We start from the raw sequence: 27308 nt of genomic DNA on the forward strand, positions 1-27308 counted from the left end.
GCCCATGAGCCTACAACTGCCCGAATGCAAACTTTGATCAACCCAACTTCCAGCCCAAACCCTTTACCTTGCTGTTCCCTGTAGAGTTAGCTTATTCCATAGCATCTGTGCAATTCACTTCACACAGGGCGCAGATCTTTGATGGTGTTATTTTTGGGTTTGCATGTCTCCAAAATGAGAAGTGTCCAAATGCTCTGGTGGGAATCTCCTGGCCCTTTCCCCATAATTAAGAGGTACAATAATCTTTCGGAACTCCTTGATTCTGTTCCCTAACTAGGTATTGGAAGAATAGCCATCGTTCCAGTAGTATAGAATAGTGAAAAGCAGTAAAAAAAAAAAACCAAAACAAACAAACAAAAACACCTGGCACTGCAACTTACTAGCTTGGATCAACGGCTGAGAACCTCACTTTCCTAATCTGAGCAATGGGGTGATACAAACGATTTGTGTCTTACCCATATTTACAGCACACAGTTGCGATGATCAAAGGTCATAATTAACATATCACTGGAAATGCTGTGTACACGAATTATCATTATGTTGTGGTTCTTTACAGAGGTTGGAGGCTTGTCTGTATTGATGAGGGTGTCCTGGATAGTGTTATTTGATCTAAAACTTAAATATGGGAAAGACAATTCTTTGTGAGCTGTGGAGTAGGTTTTTTTTCAGGTACAAAAGGAAATAGCATTTTTTCAGTACCTTCTATGTGCCAGGAATCATGCTGAGATTCCAGCTTTCATTTAACTCTTGTAGAAACCCAGAACCAGAGGTGTTATTATTTTATAAATGAAGAAACTGAAGCTCAGAGTGGTTGAGCAATTCATTCAGCATCACATAGGTCAGAGATAAGATTAAGATTCAAACTCAACTCTGTGGGAAACTAATTTCCATGCTCTTTGCATTCACGCCACAATATTGTCTCTCAGGCAGAAGGGGAAAAAGGAAGCAGCAAGCAAAAGGCAGAGTCTGGAAAACTAAAATGTCCCAGAAGAAGGGAGTTTGCCTGACAATTAAAATGATGATAATAATAATAATTTAAAAACAAGCATCAAAGTCAGCCCCAAAATAATGAAAGTTCACATTTCTTTTGCTATAGCCTGCCACTTAAAAAAAAATGTTTCATTTTTGCTATGTTCCCAGGGAGGGCAGTAGGAAATAGTTAAGAATAAGAATATACCCATTTCTGTGCTCGCTTCATCAGCACATATACTAAAAATTGGACCGACACAGAGAAGATTAACATGGCCCCTGCGCAAGGATGACATGCAAATTCATGAAGTGTTCCATATTGCAAATTATTAAAATTTAAAAAAAAAAGAAGAAAAATATACGCATTTCATAGGTGCTGGTGGGCAAACCTGAGGAAGAAGGGGCAGAAGTGCCTGGCGACATCTGAGAGGGTAACTGACTTGGAACTGCCATGACGACCAGCTTCCTGGACCTGCGCCTCCTCGGCAGCAACTTCCCTGACTCCGGTTCCAGTTCACCTGGAGTCACTGACCTCCACACTTCCAAACTCATTTTATTATTCCTGGTTGTTACTCCCCAAGGCTTTGGTCCAGTGCTTCCTATGGAAAAACCTATTCTGAGGTAGAAAAATCTGTGAGCCAGAGAATGTCCCCTCTTGAATCCTTTAGCTTCTCTGACAGTGAGGCTCACGAGGACACAATCCAGATACTTCTGGAAGAGAAAAGAAAATTTCAGGCCGGGTGTGGTGGCTAATGCTTGTAATCTTAGCACTCTGGGAGGCTGAGGCAGGAGGACTGGTTGAGGTCAGGAGTTCGAGACCAGCCTGAGCGAGACCCATCTCTACTAAAAAAAATAGAAAGAAATTAGCTGGACAACTAAAAATACATAGAAAAAATTAGCTGGGCATGGTGGCACGTGCCTGTAGTCCCAGCTACTCGGGGAGGCTGAGGCAGGAGGACCGCTTGAGCCCAGGAGTCTGAGGTTGCTGTGAGCTAGGCTGACGCCACGGCACTCTAGCCGGTGCAACAGAGCGAGACTGTCTCCAAAAAAAACAAAAAAGAAAAATTCAGGCTAATAAGTAGCTGGGTTTTCAAGTTGCCTTAAGGTTGTGAAGCACTCGTTCATGCCTGGCAGCATCAACCCTTAGGTATGGCGAAAGAACCTAAGAGACTTCTCACTGCCTGCTGTTCACAGCGCATGCTGACTTGTGTCCACAAGGAATGAATCTCAAACTCAGAAAATGTTCAATTAGTCTGGGTTAAATTTTGCCTGATAGGAAGATAAAAGCTCAAAAGGATTTAAAATTTTTCATAATTCTTTGCTGGTTTGAAGGAATTATTTTTCCTAAAGGTGGCAAATGCTGCTTTTAAATTAAACTGAGCATCCGTCCTGGCTTCACCACTCAATGAAACCTTGGACTAACGATGTCACCTCTGTGACCTCAATGTCTTCCTCTGCAAAATAGGGGTAAAATAGCCCATAGATCAGTTTGTAAGGATCAGATAAGGTACGGTGGGTAAAAGTGATCCATCAAATGCAAAGGGCCTCCTTAATGTAAAGGGGTTATGGTTTCTTTCTTTAAATGTAAAGTTAGATGGAAGATAAAAGCGGTGGAGGCACTGATCACATTTTCGCCTTCAGTAATCTTTTTAATATTTATGAGGAATTTAAAAATTATTTCCCCCTATTTCATACTGCTTCTCAAATGGCAATGGTCAGTATTTGCCCAGCAGAGTCTAGGATAAGTAACTCTTCCAGGGTTAGACATCAGGTCAAGTGCCTAAATCCACAAGAGAATTAAGCACACACAGTCGATTGCTGGGTCCCGAGTTTGCTTTTTGTTAGTAAGCTTCATGGAATGTACAGGCAAATTTATCTCCATGTCTTCGGTCAATCTTGTAATTGTTAAGACAGACGAAATTCGGTTGGACATCCCTGTATAGGGGCTTTATTTTCCAATAAATGGAAACTGTTGGCAAAAATCCCATCATTAGAATCTTCCAGAAACTGAAGCTGGGGGGGAATTAAACATCTCGCTTATGGCCTCACAAGTAGTGAGTGGCAGTGCTGGGTCCTGAGCCCACGTCTAATCTGACCACACCCTCTCCTCTTCAGAAAGTAGCCATACTATAAATAACAACGACGGCAGCTACCACCGTGTGCCAGGCACTGTTCTAAGCTCTTTGTGTTAACTTATTTACCAGCAAAAACACATTTTTGGAACATTCCTTCACTAAAGTTGCCCGCTGAAAAAATTTTTTGCCCCTCAGCTGAATGACAGTGCAACCCGAAATCACAACTCCGTTTCAGGTTCCTGGTGCTGCCTGCTTCCTCTTCCAGTTTGTTTAGTCACAGAATTCGATCCTGCTGCGATCACGCCCCACAGACAGGCTCGGCCTCGCCGGCGCGAGCAGGTAACGCGCGGGGGGCGGGGGGCGCGGGGCGCGGGGCGGGGGCTGCAGCCAGCTCCGCAGCGAGCGGGCGAGGTGGAGGCGGGCCGGGCGCGGTTTCCAAACGCCGCGTTCCGTTCCCGTTCTAGAAACCGGCTGCGACTCTAGGTCAGAGCGCACGAAAACGAGGCCGAGGCACAGCCGGGCTTCGTCCGCTCCCTCCGCGCGTCCCGGCCCCGCGGGCCTCAGGTGGGCGCTCGGGGGCCCCTTCGTCGGGCCGGCCGCGGGGCTCCCCGAGGTCCTACCTGGTTCCGCGACCTCTTTACTAGGGAGGCGGGGAGGGGGCGGTTCCGATCGGCTTGTGCCTCAACGGCAGGTTCCTGATTCCTCAAGCGAGGTCCGGCTCGGTTTCTCCGAACGGCCCCGAGGGGGCCGGACGTCTGGCTCCGACCGACGTCCTCGGTGGAGCAGGTGCCGCTCTGGGACCGCTTCTGGGCGTCCGGGACGGCGGTGACTTTGGGGCGGGGAGAGAAGTCCGCCTGGCGAAGTCCCCGCATTTCTCCCTTCGAGGCCGCTTTTTTCCCTTTTTGTGACCTTCGGCAAAGGTAGCCGCGCTCCTGAAGCAGCAGGAACGTCGCGCTGGCCTTCAGCCAGCGGAGGCTCAGCGCGCCGGGTAAAATTTCAGGGCAGAGTTACGGGAAGCCGCGGGGCTGGGAGCAGAAATCTGGTTTGGCGAGTTTCAGGGAGGCGGGCGGAGACGGCGCCGCCGTGCGGGGGGCGGGCGCGGAGCGCGGAGGCGGCGCTGTGGGAAGCGGGGCCGGGGCCGGAGAGTTTCTCCGTGCGGGGCTCCGAGGTCGGCAGCCGGCCCAGCTGCGACTCTCGGAAGCCGGGAGTTGAGCCTAAAGCGACCTGTTGCTTTAAGCGGCGCGGTGGGGAGTAGCCGGACACTCCTTATTTTGGTTTTGCATGAAAAAGAGGGCGGCGGCGAAGATGTGGCAGGTTACTTCCCAGCTGTGTCAGTCGCTACGGGGTTGTGCCTGGTGTTAATTTCTGAAGTGGTCGACTCCGAATACTTAACAAAGGTAAGATGGTTTTTGCCAATCCTTGTAACTGCTGTCCCTTAATCTTACATTTGGGTCCCAATTTTGAAAAATATGTATTGTTTCTTTTTCTTCTCTCTTTATCCCTTATCTCTCTCATTCTACCACCCTTTTCCTAATTCTAGTATATTTAGTGGGAAATAAGGGGTTTATAAAAGGATTTTAAAAGCGTCAGCTTCTGGAAAAGCAGATATTCATACACAGCTCCATTCAGGTGTCCTGTAGTGATGAATCTTTTTCCATAAAAGAAACAGATTTTTTTTTCACCCTTGAAAACACATGGTTGGGCTGCCCAGAGGCGCAGGTGGCTCTTCAGACTGAGATTGTTGCAGGGCGATTGAGGAAGCGCTGATGGCGAGAGGCATCTCATTTAAGTGCTAACCAAGGCGGAGGGGGGTCTTCCTGCAGTGATTTCCCTCTGAAAGTGACGCTCTGTGGAGGTTTAGTTGTTTCTAGTTAAAAATTCAACCTGTAGAAAAGATGGGAATGATGAACTCTGACATCTGACAATCAGCAGTCACCGGATATTTAAGAAATCAGATAAAATAAATGGAAGTGGAATTTTAAAAATAAATGACTCATTTTTTAATTAGGTAAAAGTTCAACTACTCTTGGGTACTGACTCAGGGCATTCGGGGATGGGCTTCTTTCTTGAGGCTTATCAACACGGTAAGATAAAAAAGATACCGTCCTCAAGGTACTTGCTTATAGGCCATTACTGACTGACTTGAAGGAAAAAATCAAGCATTTTTTTTTTTCTAGTGGTATTTTCATGACTCACTCAGTTTTCTTTAGGAGCAATATAGATTAAACGTGTATTCTTTAAAAGTTTTAAGGCAAAGTCATACAAATTTTTCAGGGGAGGGAAAGCAAAGTGTTGACAACTCAACATGAAGGGGTTGCTGGAGTTCTGAGCGTAAAAGGTTGGCAATTAGACCCAGAGCATTGGAGAATTGCAGGTGCGGATTCTAAAAGGTGAAAGGTTTGTCAGTGACATAAAACACTACCTCTAGACAAGCCCAGGGAATGAGATGGCACTTTGTGGGGGTTTGTGTTACTATTAAACAATAATCTTTGTAAGATTGATGATCTGAAGTCTCGGGGGGAACCAAAATCAACCCAGTTTGAAAGGAAAACAGGAGGAAGAAAGGAAAGGAGATAGTTTGGGTTTTTGTATTTTTTCTTGTCTACCTTACCCTTCACCTTGTTCTGATATACACACCGTTGGCCTCTTTGACTTACTACAGTATACTGGGAGGATGGGGAATCAGAAATTTCACAAGCCCCTAGCTTCATCATTAGCTTTCAGTATGTGTCAAATGAAGAAATAATTTGACAAAAACAAAGCCTCTAGCTTAACTCTGCCATCCTTTTCCTGACTAGGCTATATACTTAAATCCATCAGGTCAAGAGTCTTTTTTGACTCTTGATATTCTGAGTATCAATCAAATTTTAGAGATTTATTTTCCTTTTGGTTATTGCATTTTCCGAAGTTCATAAGATTGAGGATTCAGCATCATCATTTTACATCAGTCTCTATAGTTTTAATAGTCAACATACTTATTTTTGATTCCCCACTGTGCTGCTCTAGACTAAATTTTGAAAAGCTTCTGCAAGCAGTTGGTGATATTGAGGATGAAATAAAGACAGAAAACAAGGGAGCTACATGCTTCTGGACACGTGTTCTCTACACTTGCTGTAACTCGTGTTTAAGACTACTCACATTTTTTCCCTCACATGATAAAAACATTCCGACTGGACTATTTGGTTTGCTAATCTAACCTGTTATAGGTAATGATTTCCAAAAAAATTAGGTTAAAGTAGATGTAATTATTTTCTTGCAAAATGATTGGATTTGCTTTCCAATTTCTGCTCTGAGGCTCAAGATTAAATCATGTCCCAAATGATTGAGCTTTGACTGCTATAGAAAAGTATTTGCCTTTTTTTTCAGACAGGTTTCCACTGCCACATTTTAAGTCCCTGATTTTCCAGGGAAGGTAGGGGAGTGCGTACTGGGGTGCTGTGAGGGGAGGGAGGTTTTCTTAAAATTGGACCCAGGCTCAAGTGAAACTGTAATTAAGTTATCCCAGATGATACATAATCCTAGAAAAAACTTACTGTCAAGAGGGCTTAAGTTTGGGATTCATGGGACTTAGATACATTTTGCATGAATGTTGAATTTGTTTGCCAAACTTTTATGATATTACAGTGAGTACATTAAATGCAACTTGAAGTGCTGTCACAATGCTTCCAAGTTAAAGGTTATATTGCAACGTTTCAACTACTGGCCTGATTAGGAGACACGCGTTTCCTCCTGAAAGCAGTCTCTGTCTTATGAGATGCCTGTTTTCTGGCTTAATAGCGTAAGAGGTGTGTATTTGTCAAAACACCCACCCCCTCAGAGTTATGACCGTAAAGAACAATTGGATAAAGATTTTCAATAATGGCAATGCAGAGATGACTTGGGTTACACGATTGGAGGCCTTTGGAGCCTCCAGAGAACTGTCATATAAATGATTTAGTAATTGCTCAGTTGCCGCCTCAAGGTTGTTGGAAACATGCTGGACAGAGTCGGGGCAACTGGCATCCTGCCACTTTTTGTGTGCGGTCCTGAATCGTCCTGTCAGTAAAACACCCTTGAGATAGTCCGAGCTTGATTTCTGGTTGTTTCTGTTTCTCCCAAAGTTGCTTCCCCTTCTATTCTCTCCGCATCTATGTGGTGAGAGAGGAGGTGGGGGGGAAGGGGGGAGGAATATCCTACCCTTGGAGTGAGTGAACACCTCCTTTCAAGAATCTCTCATCTTTTGCTCTGAAAAAGTTGTGGGAAAGGAAAAACTTCCATTTTCCAATGGAAGTAGAAAGGGAGAGTGTAGGAATAAATGAACAAGTACCAGGTGAATTCTGAAAGTGTTAGTAGTGTGAAATTTACCAAAACTGCTCTCACGGAGGTTATCAGTGCCCTCAAACGATTACAGGTGAACTGGCAACTGTGGGAATTTGAGGCTCATCCCCCCGTTTTGTAATTCAAATGTTCCTAGTGTACTGCAATAGACACTAGTTTGAATGAATTCAAGATATCATCTCTTGGTACAACCAAAAGTAAACTGATTACAAAAGGCACAAGCCCTTCAACCATACTCCCACTCTCTGCCTTTCTTCTACTTTCTGCAGTGGTTTAAGGACACCTGAAAAACAAAATCACAGCTCGGTTTACGTAACTTCCCTATGTAATATGAACATTCTTTTTTGTTGTTGTGAATCTTCATTTTTGTCATAGCTGGAACTTAGTTTATGTAAAAAACAATTTGTGGGTGGGTTTAGATGTATATAGTTTATATGTTTGTAAAATACAAAACATAAACAAGCAGACAGCATAGAAGTGATTGACTGTAGTAGCTCTTTTGGTACATCCTATCAGAGGTTTTAGAGTTGGGTCATTTTAAGAAATCAAAAGCACAATCTCTACTTTTCTGAAGGCCATTTGGGAGAGACGGCTTTAGGAAAAGACAAAGTGCTAGTGTAACCCTGAAAACGCTTTGTGTTTTGGGAAAATATCAATCCTCTGGTCTCAGCAGATTCCTGGTTCTGCAAAATATGCACTGTATAGATTGCAGTTAGTCACATTAATCAAGAAAACAAAATCCAGTCTTCCCAAATCGTGATATTTGTCTTCGGGGGTACTATATGTTTGTGGTTCTTATGAATGTGGTGGCCCAGCCCCAAGACCATAGTCGGGTCCCGGTGGGTGTATATCGAATGACAGGGAGTTGCTGACAGCGTTAGCCTCCTGGTTGTGCTTTGCTTTGGCTAACAGTCAACTTGGCTCATATTCCCTGAGGATCCACCAACTGGGGTGGAAGACAGCCTGTTCCCAAAAGCTATGGATAATCTACACATGGGTGAGCAAGAGTTAACTACATGTACCAGTGGGTAGTGGGCGGGTGCAAATGAATGCGGGGCATTGTGCAACCAAAGCAGGAACAGGACGCCTGCACCTGACCAAGGAAACGCCAGCCTATGAAAATTACAATAAAAAGTATCAACCTTTCAGAGCACCGAGACCTGGCTCAAGCATTTTTGTAAAGCATTTCACGTGCCAAAAGAAAAAGAAAAAAGTACTAAAGTTCTTAATAAAACGGAGAGGATTTTTTTTTCAGGTGTTCCTGCTCTCTTAGATCAGTTTGATTCCGTTCTGAAAATCTGTATTTGAGCCTTTCGAGCACGGGTCAAACATTCATGTTTCAGTAGGGTTCCATGTCAATGAGGATAATAGCGCTGCGACTTTTGAAAAAATGGCTTAAATTATATTTCTTTTTGTCTGTTGTCATTTAGGTTTTAAAATAATAATATGGTTCTCGGTACACTAAGCCCTTGCCAAGATTAGGCCCATCTTAGTCGCCTTCTGGAGACAAAGTTGCCTTTGTGTGACCACAACTGGGAGGATTGGGTGACACAGACAACTCAACGGGGCACTGCAACTTATTATGAACGGAAAATTCAATGGCCTAGTATTTTTGCTGGTTTTTGTTTTATATTCTACCAGCTGATATCTATGAAATATTTCTCCATGCAGATCTTACTATTTTCGACTTGCCCAGGGAAGAACGTGGTGGTTGTGGATTTACCCCTGAGTTTAGTTAGATTGTAAAAGGCAAAAGCTGCAACCTGCTGATGCAGGGGAAAGTCAGCTCCGTGAGCCGGTTTGTTCTCAGGGTAATCAGCAAAGTTTGCTCACATGTGGAAAGAAAGAAAAGTGAGTGGCTTGGTAAGAGTGAAGATGAAGATTTGGGGGAAGAGGATGACTATTCGCACTAAATTTAAACTCCATACAGAGTGGCTAAGAGCATGGACTGCCTTGGTTCCATTCTTGGCTCTGCTACTTATTTCATGTGACTTTAGGCAGGTTAATTACTGGCTGTGTGACTCAGTTTCCCCAACTGTAAAATGCCTACCTCACAGAGTCGTTAATAAGGATTAAATAAATTAATCTATTGTGTGTAAAGAGCTTAGGACATCACCCGGACGCAGTCTCTGATATGGTGTATGCAGTCAGCATGACACGCATCGTATCTGAATGCGTTTCGGAGTTCGAGTCCTTATTCCACTGCCGACTCTGTGCGCTTCCTGCGGTGGCCTTTTCTGTCGGTTGGAGCATGGATTGTGGAGACGGCTAATGTAAAGTACGAGTTTTCTGTGTACAAGAAAGTAATACATCAAACTTAAATAGTTCCTATTGTGACTTTTATTGGTTAGTATTTAACTAGTCATAACCATAATATATAATATGGGATTTTCTCAATTGAGTGCTCAATAAATAGTTTCTTTGCCCAAATATATTACCACCTAAAATAATGGCATTTTTGCATTCATGGATGTGTATTATACATCATATTTATTTAAGTGATGTTTTAAGTTTTTTCCGCAAGTATTTTACCAGAATTGTTGGCTAGAGGAAGCACGATGGAGCTGCAGTGAACACAGCAGGAATGAGCAGCACGGAAGCCCGGGCCACGCCTCTGCGCTCTGACAGTGTGGCGGGGCTGGCAGGGACAGAGGGAAGGGGAGAATTGTCACAGGGCTCAGGTGCCCGTCACCTGTTGTTTCAAAGTGTACACCTCTTTTCTGCTCTGTAATATTCTTTAAAAGGCACAGACTTGCTAATAGGCAACCATGAGAAGGAGGAAAAAAATGTATTTTCTCATAATTAGAGCTTATTAGATAATTATTAGAAGGAAAAGTACATTTTCTCAAAACGAGGGAGCATGAAGAGCTGGGTGCAGTGGTGTACACCAGCTACTTGGGGGACTAAGGAAGGAGGATCTCTTGAGCCTAGGAGTTTGAGGCTACAATGCGCTGTGATTGCACCTGTGAACAGCCACTGCACTGCAGCCTGGGCAACATAGTGAGACCCTCTCTGAAAAAAAAAAGTGTTAGGGAGCATGAACAAAGAAAATCAAGAGAGGAATGGCAGTATCAGGTAAATACAGGGCAAAGAGCCACAGCAGTGTGGTTTTTCTGGCGGGCTGGGGCTGGCAGTGTAGTCTTAGCTAAGGAAGAGAGATAAGAAAGGACCCATGGCTGCAGAAGTACTGAGAGAATTGCCTCTGGTGAAATCCTATTTGCAGAGCAAAGGGAATCAAATAACAAGTTAGCCCTTCCCACTTGGTGCAAACAATCGTTTGGCCCAGGGACCTCCTTTGCTTTTTGCCCTACTTTGTGGGTTCCAGGATCCACCTCAAGGTATATGTGGATTTGCCAGTGAGTAAACAGAAACTGCCAACTCAGACAGTACTAACGAGCCCAGCTCAGAAGCTAGGAGTCATCTCCCCAGTGGGAACTGTAGGAGGCACACAGCCCCTGGAATTAAATGGTGACACCCATGTTTTCACACACACACTCTGGTCCCTTGTGAAGGGTCTTGCCCTTTCCCTGTTGGCTAGAGCTAGTCACGCAATAGTGGGGGGCGGGCAGAATCTGCTTATCTGCTCCCCTGCCTGCACCTTGGCCCTCACCGCCCACCCCATGCACTCTGTTCTTGGCCCAGTATCCAGAGTGACTCTTCTAAAACAGTAGTCACATCATGTCAGTCCCCTGCTGAAAACTTTCCAGTGCCTGTCCATCTCAAAAGCCAGTGAGGCACTGTATTTCCAGCCCCATAACCTCCTAATCTCACCTCCTACCGCTCACACCCTTACTCCTTCTGCTTTAACCACCACACTCGCTTTCTTTGCTTCTTTTTTTTTCTAAGAAAAGGTCTTGCTCTGTTGCCCAAGCTAGAGTGCAGTGGTGTCAGCCTACCTCACAGCAACCTCAGACTCCTGGGCTCAAGCGATCCTCTCGCCTCAGCCTCCCAAGTAGCTGGGACTACAGGCATGCGCCACCACCACCAGCTAATTTAATTTTTTGTTTTTGTAGAGGTAGGGTCTTGCTATGTTGCCCAGGCTCATACTTGCTTTATTGATGTGATGGGCCAGGCAGATTCATGCCACAGGGCCTTTGCACTGGCTGCTCCCTCCCACTGAACCATCTTCTCCAAATATGCCCATGGTTCACGCCTTCACCTCCTTCAAGACTTTGCTCTGTCTCCCCCTATTTAAAATAGCAATTCCTTCTTCCTGCTGACACTATCGCCCTACCCTGTGCCCTCTCCAGCCCCTGTTTATCACTTTTGAGCATGCTGTATTATTGTATGATTTGTTTTTTGTCTCTCCTCAATTAGAACATCTGCTTCATTTATTGTTGTATACCAAGCACATTAGAGCAGCATCTGCCACAGAGTAAGTGCTCAATAAATATTTGTTGAGTGAATGAATGAAACACCCAGGCTAAAAACATTATAAGCATGACCGAAAATGTACTGTAACTTGTGTGTTTTACTCAAAATACAGCCACAAACACACCGTTCTGAATGAGTATGGATTTTCTTCCAGATCTCTCCTAGGAAGCCACCATGTTTTCTGTGGTTTCATTATTTTCTGTGCCACAAGGAGCCCTTGATGGAGGCCGATGACTAAGTGACGTGCAAGGCAGGGCTGAGTGTGGGGATGTCGCAATGTTTCAGCACTTCCCCATTTCAGAACTTCCCTGTTTCCAGATCAAAGCCTTCTCTTTGGCAATCTTCTTGTGATTTCCATCTAAATCATATAGCCCTCTGTTTTAAACCAGTTTTGCGAATTGCATGCCCTACAGATAATTACATTTGACTAACTTACGTTAACTATATTGTTTATCACTTTTTCTATTGTCCTTTAATTATAATTAATGTTTGTTCTGAAAATAACTGTAAAGACAAGTTTTCTTAACTATCTCTTTTGACCTTTGAGATTTTGTGAAGCGCTAACTGCTGCTACAGAATTCCATCTGGATTGCTCTTGCTTGTGGAGCTCGGTTAGGTGCTCTGCCTTGACCTGGCTTGAGACGCGTGCTAGCTAGTGTCAGTGTCTGCGTCTCTAGTATGTCCCCAGAAACTTTGTTCAAATCCTTGGTCTTGCCTTTTACTGAGTAGCAAAACAATTCTTTGATCTGTTGTGCTTGTGTGCTAGCCCTGGCTGAGTTCTCTCCTTCGGACAATTACCTTGGTTTGCCAAAGTTGCTTTTCTCGGCCTGTGGAGGTACATCTTCCTCTGTGCGTTCACTGCCTTATTTATTCGTAACTCTGTGAAAAGGGCTTCCTCAATTCCTGGTAGAATCATGTGGCTTTGGGACCCCAGAACCAATCTTGAAGGTAGTATAGACTCCAGGAAGGTTCTTTGCACTCAAAAAAAAAAAAATGGCAAGAATATGTAAAGTCTGCTTAGAGTAGATGAAGAGCCTGGATTTAGTTATTTTTGACTGTCATTGATCATGGCTTGTGACCCATTTATTTGGATTTTTTTTTTTTTTTTGCTTCTAATTTGGAAGCCATCATCACAATTGATAGTAACTGGGTAATCTGCTGAGAAGTTAAAAAAACACACAAGATATACCTGATAAACAAAGAGCTAATATTCATAGTTCCTTTTGCAAATCGTTTTATTACTTGCCATATGTACCGAATGGGACATTAGAAATGAATTGTATATAAATGTCAAATTAGACTTGTTTTTAATAATAAACTGTGTAGAGGGAGCTGGCGGTAATTATTTACCAAAATATAGAACTAGTTAATATGAATTAAACTAGTTTAAACTAGACACATTGAAAGAACTTACTTTTCCTGTGTGGACACAAAATTGATTGTTATTTTTTGAGCAGCTGCTAGATGCCAGACACTAAGTACTCGGTATGCAGCGGTGAGTAAAACTTCTCTGCCCTCATGGGGCCTTCTTTGGTGGGCGAGGATGGGGTTAAGTGCTCTGCAGGAGCCCGCGGGGTACTAGGCAGTAGCCGACGGGGGTCTCGGAGCTGGGGCATGGAAGGATCCTGTGGAGGCGGCGCTGCAGGCAGGTGCGCGTCGCTGCTAGCTGGAGGGCGTTCGCGAAGGTCCTGGGGCCGCGAGGTCTCGGCATGAAGAGGGACTGGAAGGAAGCCGACGCCGCTGCGGTGCGGGGAGACGGGCAGTAGCTGGGCTGTGGGGTCGCCGAGACTCGGGGCGTGCAGGCCCCACAAGGCCGTGGAAAAGAGCTCGCATTTTGCTACTCCGAGCCTGGGGAAAGTCATTACGGAGGACCCGCTTGTCAAAAGGTAACTGACTGCTGAGCGGAGGCTGGCGGGAGGCGGCTGCGGCGGCGCGCAAGGCGGGACAGCAGGGCCTGCTCCTGCGGGCGGCGGCGAGCGGCGGCCACCTGTGCGCGCGCGCGCTCGCGGGAGAACGCGCTGCCGCCGCTGCAGCCCGAGTGCGGCCCGGCCGGGTCCGCCGGGGGTGGCGGAAATGGCAAGCAGTGGCGATGGCCTGGTGTTGGGGCGCGGGAGAGGACGGGGGTCCTGGCTCGTGTTGCTGGCTGCAGTAGCGGAACCGGAGGAGGACGAGTTCGGGAGCGGGAGGGGCCGAGAGTTCAGTTTGGGGCAGGTTTATTGAGATCCTGTGAAAACATCCTGAGTTGTTGGAAGTTTCCCTCTTGCGGCACCGCCAGCGCCCAGCATTCTTTATGCAGCTGTTTTGTATTTCAGTATTTCTCTCCTTCTCACTATGTCCAGATTTGCAAACATAAAGTGTGCGACCTTTACTTATATGTCATAAATGACACTAATTGAGCATCTACTATGTATGAGAGGCTGTTCATGGGAAAGTGGGTTAGGGGAGCAAACATTAAAAAAAACAAGTATAATTCTAGTCAAGAATCTTCTAATTCAAATTAATCATACATATTTACTAAAATTTAATACTTATATATTTAATAAGTAATCTATATAGTAACACAAAATATTTTATAGATTAAATATTGCATTTTATATATACTTGATAGTGAATATATTTAATGTATATTTAATATATTCAGTATGTATTTTATTATTTTATTTTATTTTATATATATTCAGTATTGTATGTACTTAATTTACAATATTGAGTAACATTTATTTATTTGTTATTTTCTGGGGTTTTTTAAGGAATTAACTTTCTTATTTTTAAATTGACATATAATGATTGTACATATTTATGGGGTACATAATGATGTTTTCTTACATACAATGTATCAGATCAGATCAGATCAGGGTAATTAGTATATCCACCATCTCTAACATTTATCATTTGTTTGTGTTGGGAATATTCAATGTCCTCCTTCTGGCTAATTGAAACTGTGTAATGTATTATTGTTAGTTATAGTCATCCTATAGTGGTATAGAACACTAGAACTTATTCCTCCTAGCTATTAATAGCTGTCATTTTGTAGCCTTTAACAAATTCTCTCCCTATCCCCTCCTCCTCTTCCCAACATATATATTTAATAATGAAAACTAAGTGTAAATCATTGCATGAATAGAGATTCACCCAACATTACAAAAGATGAAAGAAATTATTATAGAATGTAACCGTAGAATTCCTCATGAGTTACAACCACTTAGAGGCATGCAAATGTATGCCATAAATATTGACTCTATAAAAATAGATATATTTAGAACATGCTAATATATTTCTTGTCTCTTCCTTACCTAACTTTATAAAGGGTCTGCTGCACTTCTGCATATCATGGGGGTGGAATTTGAAAGCTGATCCAGACACACTAAACCACATTATGAAAGGCTGATTTGTATCTCTAGCAAACCAGGGTTTTGAGCTTCTAGAGCCTAAAGCAAGCCCAGGGGATATAATGGTGACCAACGTACAGGCCTTTTAGCGCTTACAGTAATGGAAGCTTTATCTATTTATTTTCAGTACCAAAATCGCAAGTCACCCCCACTTTTTTAGAGGTTATTCTAAAAAAAAAAAAAGATTGAGCATATACTTCCAAATTCATAAGAATAAAATTCTCTATTTTGATCTGAAGCAATGGAAAATTTTGGTCCAAAAAAGTCATAAAGCATTAGTGTTGGGTGGAGGCAGAAGAAGTTTTGATGGATGATGTTTTGCAATCATGGCTATAGAACAACTGTCAGTGGCTGCAGTGTTTGATTCTGGGATGTCAACACAAGTGGGGCCCATGAGGTGTAATCAAATTTATTATTGCTTAATTGAGCCACAGATGGTGTGGTTTTTGGTTTTGCATAAGATGGGTCAGTTTCCAAAAGAATATGTGATGCCTAAAAGGTTTCCCATGCAATTAAATTCCATTTTGAATAAGAAAGACACTTCAGTGAGGAGCCGCTATGATGTGTACCTGCAACAATCACACAGAGAAAGGCAGAGGCTGTGTGTAGTTGTTACATAGCTATCTGTAACAAAACGTTTGAATTGAAAGTTACAAAGAGAAAATAATAATGGCTGACATTCATTGAGCACCTACTGTATGCCACCTAGACTTTTATTTAATCAGCAAAACCACCCCTGAGAGGTAGGGCCTACTATTAACCTCATTTGACAGATGTGTCAGTAACTTGTCCAAGGTACATGGTGGAAGATTAGGAAACGGGTTGAGGGGGTGGCCACCTGGCATTAAGTCACAGGAAGAAAATGCTAGGTTAAACCACTGTACCAAATCTTACAAAGTTCTCACAGACTTGATTTTTGACTGCTAAATCCCATCTGAGATAATCAATATTGCCGGTACATAGGATAATTCTGGAACAGTGGTTCTTCACTGGGGGGTGAATTCTGTTTCCCAGGGGACATTTGGCAATGTCTGGAGATATTTTTGATTGTCACTATCTGGGAGGTAGTAGGAGGGTGGAGTGCTACTGGTAACTAGTTGTCAGAGGACAGGGTTGCTGCTAAACATGCTACAGCACCCCGGAGAGTCACAACAAAGAATTATCTGGACCAGCATGTCAATAGTGCCAGGGTTGAGAAACACCATCCTAGACTTTGCTCTCTGCAGCCTCTACTGGACAACACACCTTGAACATTGTTCCTTTCTTTAGTTTTTAACACTGATCTCTTTTCTGATGATGATTCAGGGTCGGAGAAGGAATTTCAGGGAGAAGTTCACTGCCAAAGTTGAACTGAAGTCTGTTCTTAGGATGTAAGTGCTCATCAGCAGTCTGCTAGAAAAGTCCTCAATTAGCAGTTTATTTTACCCTTTGCAGTGGCTTCGGTCACCTCATTGTTTCCTTCTCAGGCTCTAAGAATTTTTCCTTAGGAGCTACTGATGTCACTAAAATAGTCCCAGAGTTTTGTTATACTTTTTTGCGGGGAGCTTCTTGGTATTTATAAATTTCTGACCGAGCTGGGCTTTGAGAAAGTTTGTTAGTAGAATCTTTTCAGACCTAAAGATGCCCAGCATTTAAAGTTCTAGGTTAGGCTAAAATGAAGTTGTTTTGTACTTTTTCAAGTCTGTATCTTAACTTCATTTAAAATGAAAAATCCTTATACAGTGCTTTTGACTTTATGGAAAAAGAAGTAAATGAATGCTCACTGGTATATAGCTGCATTGCCAGCAACTTTGGGAAAACAACAAACATTCAATGATGGCCAGAAATGAACTCCATATACTAGGCTGACATTTTCCTTTGAAGAAAGTTTTTAGTCAATATTTAATGTCCGGTAGATTTGGGGAAGAAAGATAAATGTGTTTGCAGTTGTTTCTGGCTAAGGGAAGCTTAGTTTACCTAGTTTCCATAAGACATTAATTACAACCGAAGAAAACAAACAAAAAACCCTAGGGGATGGAGATCATAGGTAAATGAGGATCCCTTTGAAAATTGACATGTGTTCCAGGTTTGACTTCCTTGTAGTCGGAGTAAAATGCAGCTGAATGAGCTCTCATTTTTATGGTACAAAATAACGTTAGATTTGATAAATGGGAAAGCAACGTGTACTAAGACACGGGGAAATTCTAATGAGCGTTTATGTTACACCAGGTCATTTAAGGTCCCAAAGGTTCTACAAATGCCCTGTTGGGTCAGAGCAAAGAACTGCCCATCCTAGTTTCTGCCTCTCACAGGTTTCAGTGAATATCAACAAAATCATGGAATTTCTAGCTACACTTCTTGAAGGTCAGTTAGATACGGACCCTAAATGCCATTATCTTTCCACACACCCACATGTTGTGGATCCATGATCAGTAAATTCATTCAAATTCCCTAGGGACTTCTTGTTAAAGCAGTACTTACTTTTCTTCCCTCCAAAAGCTAACTTTCGGGCTTTGCTTCTTGAGGTAGCTAATTTACCCTCACTCTGACTCTCTTGACTCTTCATTCTTTTTCTTTTTTTCTGGAAATAGGGTCTTGCTCTGTTGCCCAGGCTGGAGTGTAGTAGCCTGATCATAGCTCACTATAACTTTGAACTCCTAGGCTCAAGTGACCCCCTCTCAGTCTTCCAAGGAGCTAGTACTACAGATGCGTGCCACCATGCTTAGCTTCTTTTCTTTTTGGAGACCAGGTCTTGCTCTCTTGCCCAGGATGAAGTGCAATGGTGCAGTGGCATGATCATAACTCATTACAACCTCAAATTCCTGGCCTCAAGTGATCCTCCTGCCTCAGCCTCTCCAGTAGCTAGGACTACAGGTACATGCCACCATGCCTGGCTAATTTTTAAAATTTTTTTGTAGAGACAGTGTCTTGGTATGCCCAAGCTGTTCTTGAACTCCTGGCCTCAAGCAATCCTCCCATCTCTGCCTCCCAAAGCACTGGGACTGCAGACATGAATCACTGGGCCTGGCCACCCTTCATTCTTTTGGCATTTGAATTCTATTCCGTCTCAGTCTTTGTCCTTCTTTTCTAAAGAGGCACGAGTCTTGTGTGGAAGGCCAACACCCAACGCTTGATTATTTTAGTTGTTCCTCCCATGTATCTTAGTGGAGATCTTTTTTATGTATATACACACACACACTCACACACATAAATATAAATATTATCAATAACTTGATAAGATGTGATGGACAAATTGTCCCAATTAATCTAAGATGCTCTGTGGTTTTGCCCAAGTCTTGAATAATATTTTCAAGTTTGCTTCCAAAACTCTTCTTGAAGATTCTATTTTGGGTTTTTTTTGGCCTTTTGGGTGGTAATAACTCCAGCCATTTATTCATTGAGTGGATACAGGTTCTGTGTCAGGCACTGGGGATAACAAAATGCATGAAAAATATTCTAGGTTGTTAAGGAACTCACATATTAGCTCTCTTTCAAGACTCATTCAAGTATCATCTCTAATTCTGGAGCCAGTCACCTGAGTTCAACTTCTGGCTCTGCCCTTACTAGCTATGTAACCCTAGGCAAGTTATTTAACCTTTCTGTTAAGGTTAAATAAGCAAAAAAATACTCTTTTGTGCTTTCTGTTATAGAGGCATTCATTTATTCATCCGTTGATTCACTGAAAACTATTTATTTTGTGCCTATATTTATCTAGGGAGACTAACGCATTAAAAATGAATTCCATATCAATTCACAATTGCAAAGCTATGACATCAACCTAAGTACCCATCAACTGATGCGTGGATAAAGAAAATGTGGTGTGTATATATGTGTGTGTGTATACATTGTGGTGTGTATATGTGTGTGTGTGTGCGTATACACACGTACACACACACACACATCATGGAATACTACTCAGCCATAAAAAAGAATGAAATGATCCAAAGTGAAGTATCTCAAGAGTGGAAAAACAAATACCACCTGTACTCACTTATAAGCGGAAGCTAAATGATGGGTATACATGGTCTTATAGAGTGGGATAATGGACTTCAGGGACTCAGAAGTGGGGAGGGGAGTGAAGGATCAAAAATTACCTATCAGAGTTGGTCGCAATGCTTCATGCCTATGATCCCGACACTTTGGGAGGCTGAGGCAGGAGGATCACTTGAAGCCAGGAGTTCCAGACCAGCCTGAGCAACATAGTGAGACCCCATCTCTATAAAAAGATAAATTAGCTGGCCATGGTGGCATGCACCTGTAGTATTAGCTACTTGGGAGGCTGAAGCAGGAAGATAGCTTGAGCCCAGTAGTTAAAGGCTGCAGTGAGCTATGATCACACCACTGTACTCTAGCCTGGGCAACAAAGTGAGACCCTGTTTCAAAAAAAAAAAAAAATTATGCCTACAGAATACAATGTATACTAGTCAGGTATTGCGTGCACTAAAAGCCCTGACTTTTACAACTATAGAATTCATCAATGCATCAAAAAAATCACTTGTACCCCTAAATCTATTGAAATAAAAAAATTGTACCTCCAAAAAAAATGAATACCACATGAACTATTCTAGATACCATGATAGGAATTGGTAACATCAGTTTAACCTGAGGAGACACAGCAGGGGCGAGGAGATACTTAGGAATCCTCATAAAGATAAGACTTAACATTTGCATAGCTTGTGTTCTGTGCCTGGTCCTGTTCTAAACACTTTACAAAGATGACTCATTTAATCTGCATAAGAACACTATGAAGTACATACAATCATTATCCCCATTTACAGATGAGAAGACCGAGGAACAGGAAGGTTAAATCACTTGCCTAGGGTTACACAGCTAGTAAGGGCAGAGCCAGAAGTTGAACTCAGGTGATTTAGCTCTAGAATTAGAAATGATACTTGAATAAGTCTTGAAAGAGATTCAGAGAGGTGAAAAACAAGTAGTTGATATTTGGGGGGCAATCCTGGAGCCCAGAGAGAGAGAGACAGCTGAAGAGATAAGAAGCCAGTTGGCAATGACTTTATCTTGTGGGCAAAGCATGTACTTTATAGAAAGCAAAGAAAAATGGAAGCTAAAAGAGACAAAAAAATAAACTAAGTTCTTCTTAAAGGACCATATTAGCTTTTGCAGGTTTTTTTGCGTGTTTTGCATATTTTTTCATGTAGTTGTCCTCGAACCATATTGCAATTCTGTCTACTCCTGTCCCTCACTTTGTCCCACTCGACCCCCACACCATCCCTGTGATAGTCATGATCCCCAGTTTACCGAGGCAGCCGCCGGGGCTCAGTGAGGAGCTGTGCTTAGTTCGCACGAAGCCCAGAATGTGAATGTGTTCTCAGTGGAAATCTTAGTCTCTTCCTGTTTCATACTTGCCTCTAGAGCAAAGGTACATATAAAAAGAAGGGGTGTGGAGATGTAGCCAATCACCGCAGATAGCTCGCATATTTCTTGTCATCTTGGTTTTCCAAATGAGCGAAGACAGCAGGATTAGTGGGCTGACTCCAGGGATGTACGCATGAGACGTTTCGCTTCATTCAGCGGTGCCATGTTTGTGGGATTTCTGCTACTTATGTTTACTTCACAGCCTGTGCTCACCCCGAGTGTGGCTCTCACGCCAGGATCTTAGAATCGTACCTGCTTTGCTAACAACAACTGAGGCGCAGAACAATATCATCACAGTCGAGATTGTTATTGCTGCAGCAATCTCTGAGCTCAGGGTTTGCATGTTTGCCCAGCACAAACAGCCTAGCTGACAGGACAGAAAGAGATCCACGTCTAAGCTTGTTTCAATCTCAATGGCGAAAGAAAGGGCTTTTGAACGCTGTTTTGTCCGTGGTCTTACTCCTCAGCAGAGGCTGGGGGCCTGTGCGGCGGCAGTCGTTCTTAACGCCGCTGGGCTGGAAGTGCGGAGCCTGCACACTCGGGGAAACACACTACTCTCCAAGCCTGCTCTTCCCTCCGTGGTGAGGCTCTGTTACTGTATCAGTGAGCCACTCTGCTAAGTTCTGGGGAGCTGTAGAGGAACAGGACACTCTTGCTGCCTTCAAGCTGCTCACATTTCAGTGGGGACAACCTACCTGTGGTCCAACTCGCTGTAATAGAAAGCGGTTTGTGATGTGAACAGGGAGCCCAGAGGAGGGGACGGTCAGGGAAGAGAGGTGGTCTTTTAGCTGGATTTTTTTTTTTTTTTTTTTTAAGAATAATTCACATACCAGAAAATTCACCATTTTAAAGTGTAAAATTCAGTGGTTTTTAGTATATTTACAAAGTTTTGCAACCATCACCATTATCTAATTCCAGAACATTTTCATTATCCCCAAAAGAAAGTCCTTATCTGATAAGCAATCACTTCCCATTTCTTTCTCCCCCACCCCCTGGCAACTATTAATACCAATCTACTTTCTGACTGTGGGTTTGCCTACCTAGACATTTCACATAAACAGAATTATACAATGGGTGGCTTTTTGTGTCTGGCTTATTTCACTTAGAATATATATTTTCGAGATTCATCCATGTTGTATCAGTACTTATTCCTTTGGTACCAAAGTTATCAAAAGAAAAAGTATTTCATTCTTTTTTTATGGCTAAATAATAATCTATTGTATGGAAAGGCTGGATTTTATCCATTCATCAGTTGATGGAAATTTGAGTTTGGCTGGATTTTGAATAAATAGAGAGTGTGTGATTTAGGGCAGACAAAACTCATTATTTTAAGTAATACATCTGCTAACACAGCACAGTACTTAGTGAACGGCAGGCACATTTCCAGCCCTTTACAAATATCAACTTTTTGAATCCTCATTAAAACCCCGTAAAGTGGCAAATGAGGTACGAAGGAGTAAAGCGATTGGCCCAGGTCACCGGCCGGTAAGTGAAGAGCCAGAGTCCAAATCCACGGCGACTCCGCGCTCGTCTCTCAGCCTCCAGTCGGCGCCGCAGAGACGGTGACGCAGGGCAGGGCGCGCCTGCCTGCCAACCGTCCAGCCAGGCTACAGGGCAGGCAGGGCGCAGGAGGGACTGGCACGAGGTTGGGGACTGGGAGAGGCTGGGTGTCTCGGCAGTTGTCGGTGTAGAAGACATATCTGACCACGTCATTCTCCTAGTTAGAAACTGCCACTAGTTCCCAGTTTTCCACAGTAGTTTCCCAGTACTAATCATTTCCCTACTACCTTTACAATTCCCCCAATGCTGTGTACCACCTGTGTCATTGCTTAGTCACATTTTTCTTTAAATCATCTCACTTTCATTTTGCTAAAATACTTTCATTTAAAGTGAAACTTCATCTCATTACTTAGAAAACCATATTTTTCTCCTTTCCTTCCTTCCTTCCTTCCTTCCCTTCTCTCTTTCTTTCTTTTTCTTTCTTTCTTTTTCTTTCTTTCTTTCTCTCTCTCTCTCTTGAGACAATGTCTTGCGCCGTCACCCAGGCTGAAGTACAGTAGCATGATCATAGCTCACTGCAGCCTCAAACTCCTGGGCTCAGGCTATCCTCCTGCCTTAGCCTCCTGAGTAGCTGGGACTACAGGTGCACACCACCATGCCAGGCTAATTTTTCTTATTTTTTGTAGAGACAGGATGTCACTATGTTGCCCAGGCTGTTCTTGAACTCCTGACTTTAAGTGATCCTCCTGCCTTGGCCTCCCCAAGATGCTGGGATTATAGGCGTGAGTTGCTGCACCCAACCTACCAGTATTTTTTTGAATACACATTAAAATTATCCAAACCATTAAAATGAAATGCCTACACTCATTTACTACGTAAAAGCAGCTTGCAACACCAGCAGTGTATGTTATACATATTGAGAAATCAGGGCTTACGGAATAAGATTTGGACACTGTACTGTACTCTTCAAAACCTGGCTTTAGTCAACACCCCAGCCCCAGAGCCAGCTCCTACACTTCATGCTCTCTGGACACATCATGCTTTTTCATTGCAGCATATTGTTCCTTGGACTGTTCTTCCTCCTTTTCATTCATCCTTTCTTAGGAACAGCTCAAGTAATTCCTCCTCTCCTAAGGTGTCTCAAATCCTCTGGGTTTCTCCAAAACTTGGCTCTGACAGGTCTTAAGTTACATTGCTGTTACTTGTTTAGTGTCCCTATCAGACTGTGAGGTGCCCCAAGCCTGAGGATATTATTTGTTCAATGAATAAATGGTGGTAAAGACCTTGAATGTGGTGGTAGGTGTCATGAACTGCAGCATTCGCCAAACCTTAAAATGTTTTGGAGCAAGCAACATGATCAGTGCTGTTTTTCACAAAGCTAAGTGTGGTTGGTTGTGTGGAGACTGAATGGAGGGATGAGATCCTAGAATCAGGGAGACGAACATAAGATAAGCACTGATTAAAATGCTTGGTGCCGAAAAGAGGAGTCACTAAATCTAAGAACATATGTACATCGTGACCCAGTGATTCCACTCCCAGCAATGCATCCAGCAGAGATGTGTGCGTATGTTCACCAAAAGACAAGTTTAACAGAGCTCTTAGCAGCACCATTAAAAATACCCCCAACTGGAAGCAACTCAGATATCCATTAGTAATAGAATAAATTTTAAAATTGGGGTATATTCATTGAATGGGATACTGTATATAATGAGAATGAACAACTGTAACTACATGCAAAGTGTGCTTAAAGCTCACAAACTTATGTTCAGTGTAAGAAACCAGACCCAACGGAGTATAGCTTGCAAGATCCCATTTGTATAAAAGTTCAAAAACATTCAGAATGAGTCTGTGGTGTGGAAGTAGGATAGCAGTCAACCTTGGGTGAGTGGAGACTACAAAGGGGGCATGAGGAACTTTTGGGGTGCTGGTTACGTGAGTACTGTGTTCAGTTTGTAAAAATTCACCAAGGGGTACTCTCTTTTTTTTTTTCTTTTGAGACAGAGTCTTGCTCTGTTGCCCGGGCTAGAGTGCCATGGCGTCAGCCTAGCTCACAGCAACCTCAAACTCCTGGGCTCAAGCAATCCTTCTGCCTCAGCCTCCCGGGTAGCTGGGACTACAGGCATGTGCCACCATGCCCAGCTAATTTTTTTTTATATATATATTTTTAGTTGTCCAGATAATTTCTTTCTATTTTTTTTTAGTAGAGATGGGGTCTCGCTCTTGCTCAGGCTGGTCTCGAACTCCTGACCTTGAGCGATCCACCCGCCTCGGCCTCCCAGAGTGCTAGGATTACAGGTGTGAGCCACCGCGCCCGGCCGAGGGGTACTCTTTTAACATGTCCATTTTCTGTTTATGTGTTATACATCAATGAAATTTTTAAAAATTGGAAGAAAATTAAAAGTGATTAGCAAAAATAAATGCATAAAAAGCCTTGTCCAGAAAAAAAATAACCAACTTAATGAAACAATAAACAGAAACTAACAATCAATTTAAGATCCCGGGCTGCTTCTCTCAGTCATCCATTTGGCTTAGTTGTGGGATTTCTTATCTGTCATGTTTTAGCTGTGAAAGTCATAACTACAAACAATTGCATTTTGTTTTATAACATTCAAACCATAGGGAGTCATTCTATTTTGTCTTAGAACATCTCTATGAAGATTCATTAATTATACCCATTCTCTAGATGAGAAAACTAAGTAAGGCCCAGAGAGATTTCTTAATTTGCCTGCAGTCAAAGAGCTAGGAAGTGACTGAACTGAAACCATTTCCTCTAAGTCCTGTTTTTTTTTTGTTTTTTTGAGACTGAGTCTCACTGTGTTGCCTGTGCTAGAGTGCCTTGGCGTCAGCCTAGCTCACAGCAACCTCAAACTCCTGGGCTCAAGCGATCCTCCTGCCTCAGCCTCCCAGTAGCTGGGACTACAGGCATGCGCCACCATGCCTGGCTAATTTTTTCTGTGTATTTTTAGTTGTCCAGCTAATTTCTTTCTACTTTTAGTAGAGATGGGGTCTTGCTCTTGCTCAGGCTGGTCTTAAACTCCTGACCTTGAGCGATCCACCCGCCTCGGCCTCCCAGAGTGCTAGGATTACAGGCGTGAGCCACAGTGCCTGGCCTAAGTCCTGTTCTTTTCTTTGCCACCCCTCGCAGCCACCTGGGGTTGGCAGTTGTACTTGGACTTTTAGTCTCTGGGAACAGAGAGCAGTGGCAGGAGGCTAGCAATAAGTGAAGGAAGAGTGGCAAACAGTCCACATGATAACCCCACAATGGAGGCCTTGTAACTAATTATGTCAAGCCAATACACAAGCAAGTGAAGCTTTTGTGGCATGCGAGTTAAATCCATTGTTCTTTCACTGCTTTTCTGCTTAAATAATTAAGGCTCTTAAGTACAAATTAAATAACTTCCAGTTAACAAATAGAGAATACCATTGACTTGATTGAGTTGTAATTGAAAATCTTTTTTGCTGCTTTCAGTTAGCTTTCTGCAGACACGGACTTTCAATGAGTGGTCATGGAATTATCCAGCATGTTTTCAGTTGGACAGGACTACAGGGGCTTTCTGGCTTGACATTCCATCCAATGCAGAAATGCCTCTTCAATATTAGTGATAGTCACAATCCCACAAATGCAGCACTGAGAGCTTCCTGTGGGCCAGGCACTCATTACAGCTCTCTGAGATTTCTGTTATTACCTCTAGTGTACCGTTGAGCAAATAGACTCAGAGAGGTTAAGCAATTTTCCCTAAAACACCAGATTCACATCCTTCTGACTCCAAACTTGGAGGGTCCAGCTGCTGTGCTACTTCACTGCTTTCACCTTGGTCTTGAATTCCTACAGTGATGTCTGCATCATCGTTTCCATGAGGCACTTCAAGCTGTGATTGGAAAACCCTTCTGGGAAGGTCTTTTCTTTTATATATTTAGTTGAAATCTTCTTTCTTGTAATTTTCATCTTTGAGGCCAAGTTTTGTTCTTAAGAATATCACTTAAGATTCCTCCTTTAAAAGACACCCATGCAAAAATTTAAACTGAGGGGTTAACATTAGTCTATAGTTTCTAGAGTGATGTCAAGGGCTCTAATTATCTCCTGGTGTATAACAAACCACCCTATATCTTAGTAGGTCAAAGAACCATCAATAAATGCATATTATCCCAGGATTTGGGCAGGATTTGGGCAGGGCTCAGCTGGGAGATTCTTCTGCTATACATGCATCCTCTGGGGTCAGTTGGTGGTATTCACCTTGTGGTTAGTCTGGCTTGAGGATTCAACATGGCTTCACTCACATGCTTGGCACCCTGGCAGGGACAGTCTCAGGACCTCTCCATAAGGTCTCTCCTGAGGGTAGCTGGACTTCTTACATTTCAGCTAAGTGTTCCAAGGGTGAGTATTCCAAGAGATAGGATGTCAAAGCTACCAGTCTTTTCAGGCCTGGGCTTAGAAGTGGGAACAGTGTCACTTCCAGGTCAAAGCAGGCTCAGAGCCTACTCAGGTTCAAGTGGAAAGGATATAGACCTCAGCTCTTAATGAGAGGAGTGTCAAAGAGTTTGCAGCCATTTTTAATCTGCCACACTAAGGATCAATCTAAATGTGTTTCCATTTTCCTGGGTTGGTGGTAGTAAATAGCTATTTGGGTTTGAAAGTTCTCCTGCTGAACTTATTTTCTCTATTTTGGGGCATTCAAACTTTAGGAGCTTCTTTTTCTAATAATTAATTTATTTATATAGCACAATCTTTACTGGTACTAATTATTTGCTGAAGTTAAGGATGATAAACCTGGTAATATTATAATCCTATAAAGACAGATCCTTTTCTTTTTTTTTTCTGTAAGGACAAATAATTCATTTGTGGCTTACACACATATGAGCAGAGGACAGATGGACACTTTAGAATATAAAATGTAGAAACCGTAAATCAAAGGGTTTTTTAAGTGGCTTAATTTATACTTTTGTCTTATTACATCCTTTTCAGCTTTTCATTTTTGCAAAGCATTTGTGTTGTTTTGATTCTTTAAAGCAGCATTTTAAAGTTCTATGATTTTGGTCAATAATAAACCTCTTGTGTGTGCACTTTATTTTCCATTAGCAATCGAGGCAAAATCGCAGTGGTCATTCCTCTACCTATATTAGCAGAAGGAGTTAATTGAAATTGTTTCTAATCTTTTGATCCTTGTCACACTACTCTGCTATGCAATAATACACTAAAGAATTTTCAAAAAGTAAATGTTGGGACCTTTCACCTCTCACAAAAATCAACTCACACTGGGTAACAGATTTAAACCTAAGGAGTGAAACTATTAGAATTCTAGAGGAAGATGTTGGAAATACTCTTCTAGAC

General features: G+C 42.8%; 1 protein-coding gene and 1 pseudogene across 1 annotated transcript in view; one reads left to right on the forward strand and one right to left on the reverse strand.

Moving 5' to 3' along the window:
- Positions 1–27308, reverse strand: part of LOC105810472 — a 74035-nt pseudogene that overhangs the window by 35445 nt on the left and 11282 nt on the right.
- RBM47 (RNA binding motif protein 47) overlaps positions 4354–27308 on the forward strand; it is a 177801-nt gene continuing 154846 nt past the window's right edge. Inside the window, exon 1 of the mRNA XM_012644510.1 lies at positions 4354–4441. The gene's annotated coding sequence lies outside the window, so the exon portion shown is untranslated. The remainder of the gene's footprint in view (positions 4442–27308) is intronic.

Source organism: Propithecus coquereli, unplaced genomic scaffold, assembly GCF_000956105.1.
Source record: "Propithecus coquereli isolate 6110/MARCELLA unplaced genomic scaffold, Pcoq_1.0 Scaffold213, whole genome shotgun sequence".
Classification (NCBI taxonomy): domain Eukaryota; kingdom Metazoa; phylum Chordata; class Mammalia; order Primates; family Indriidae; genus Propithecus; species Propithecus coquereli.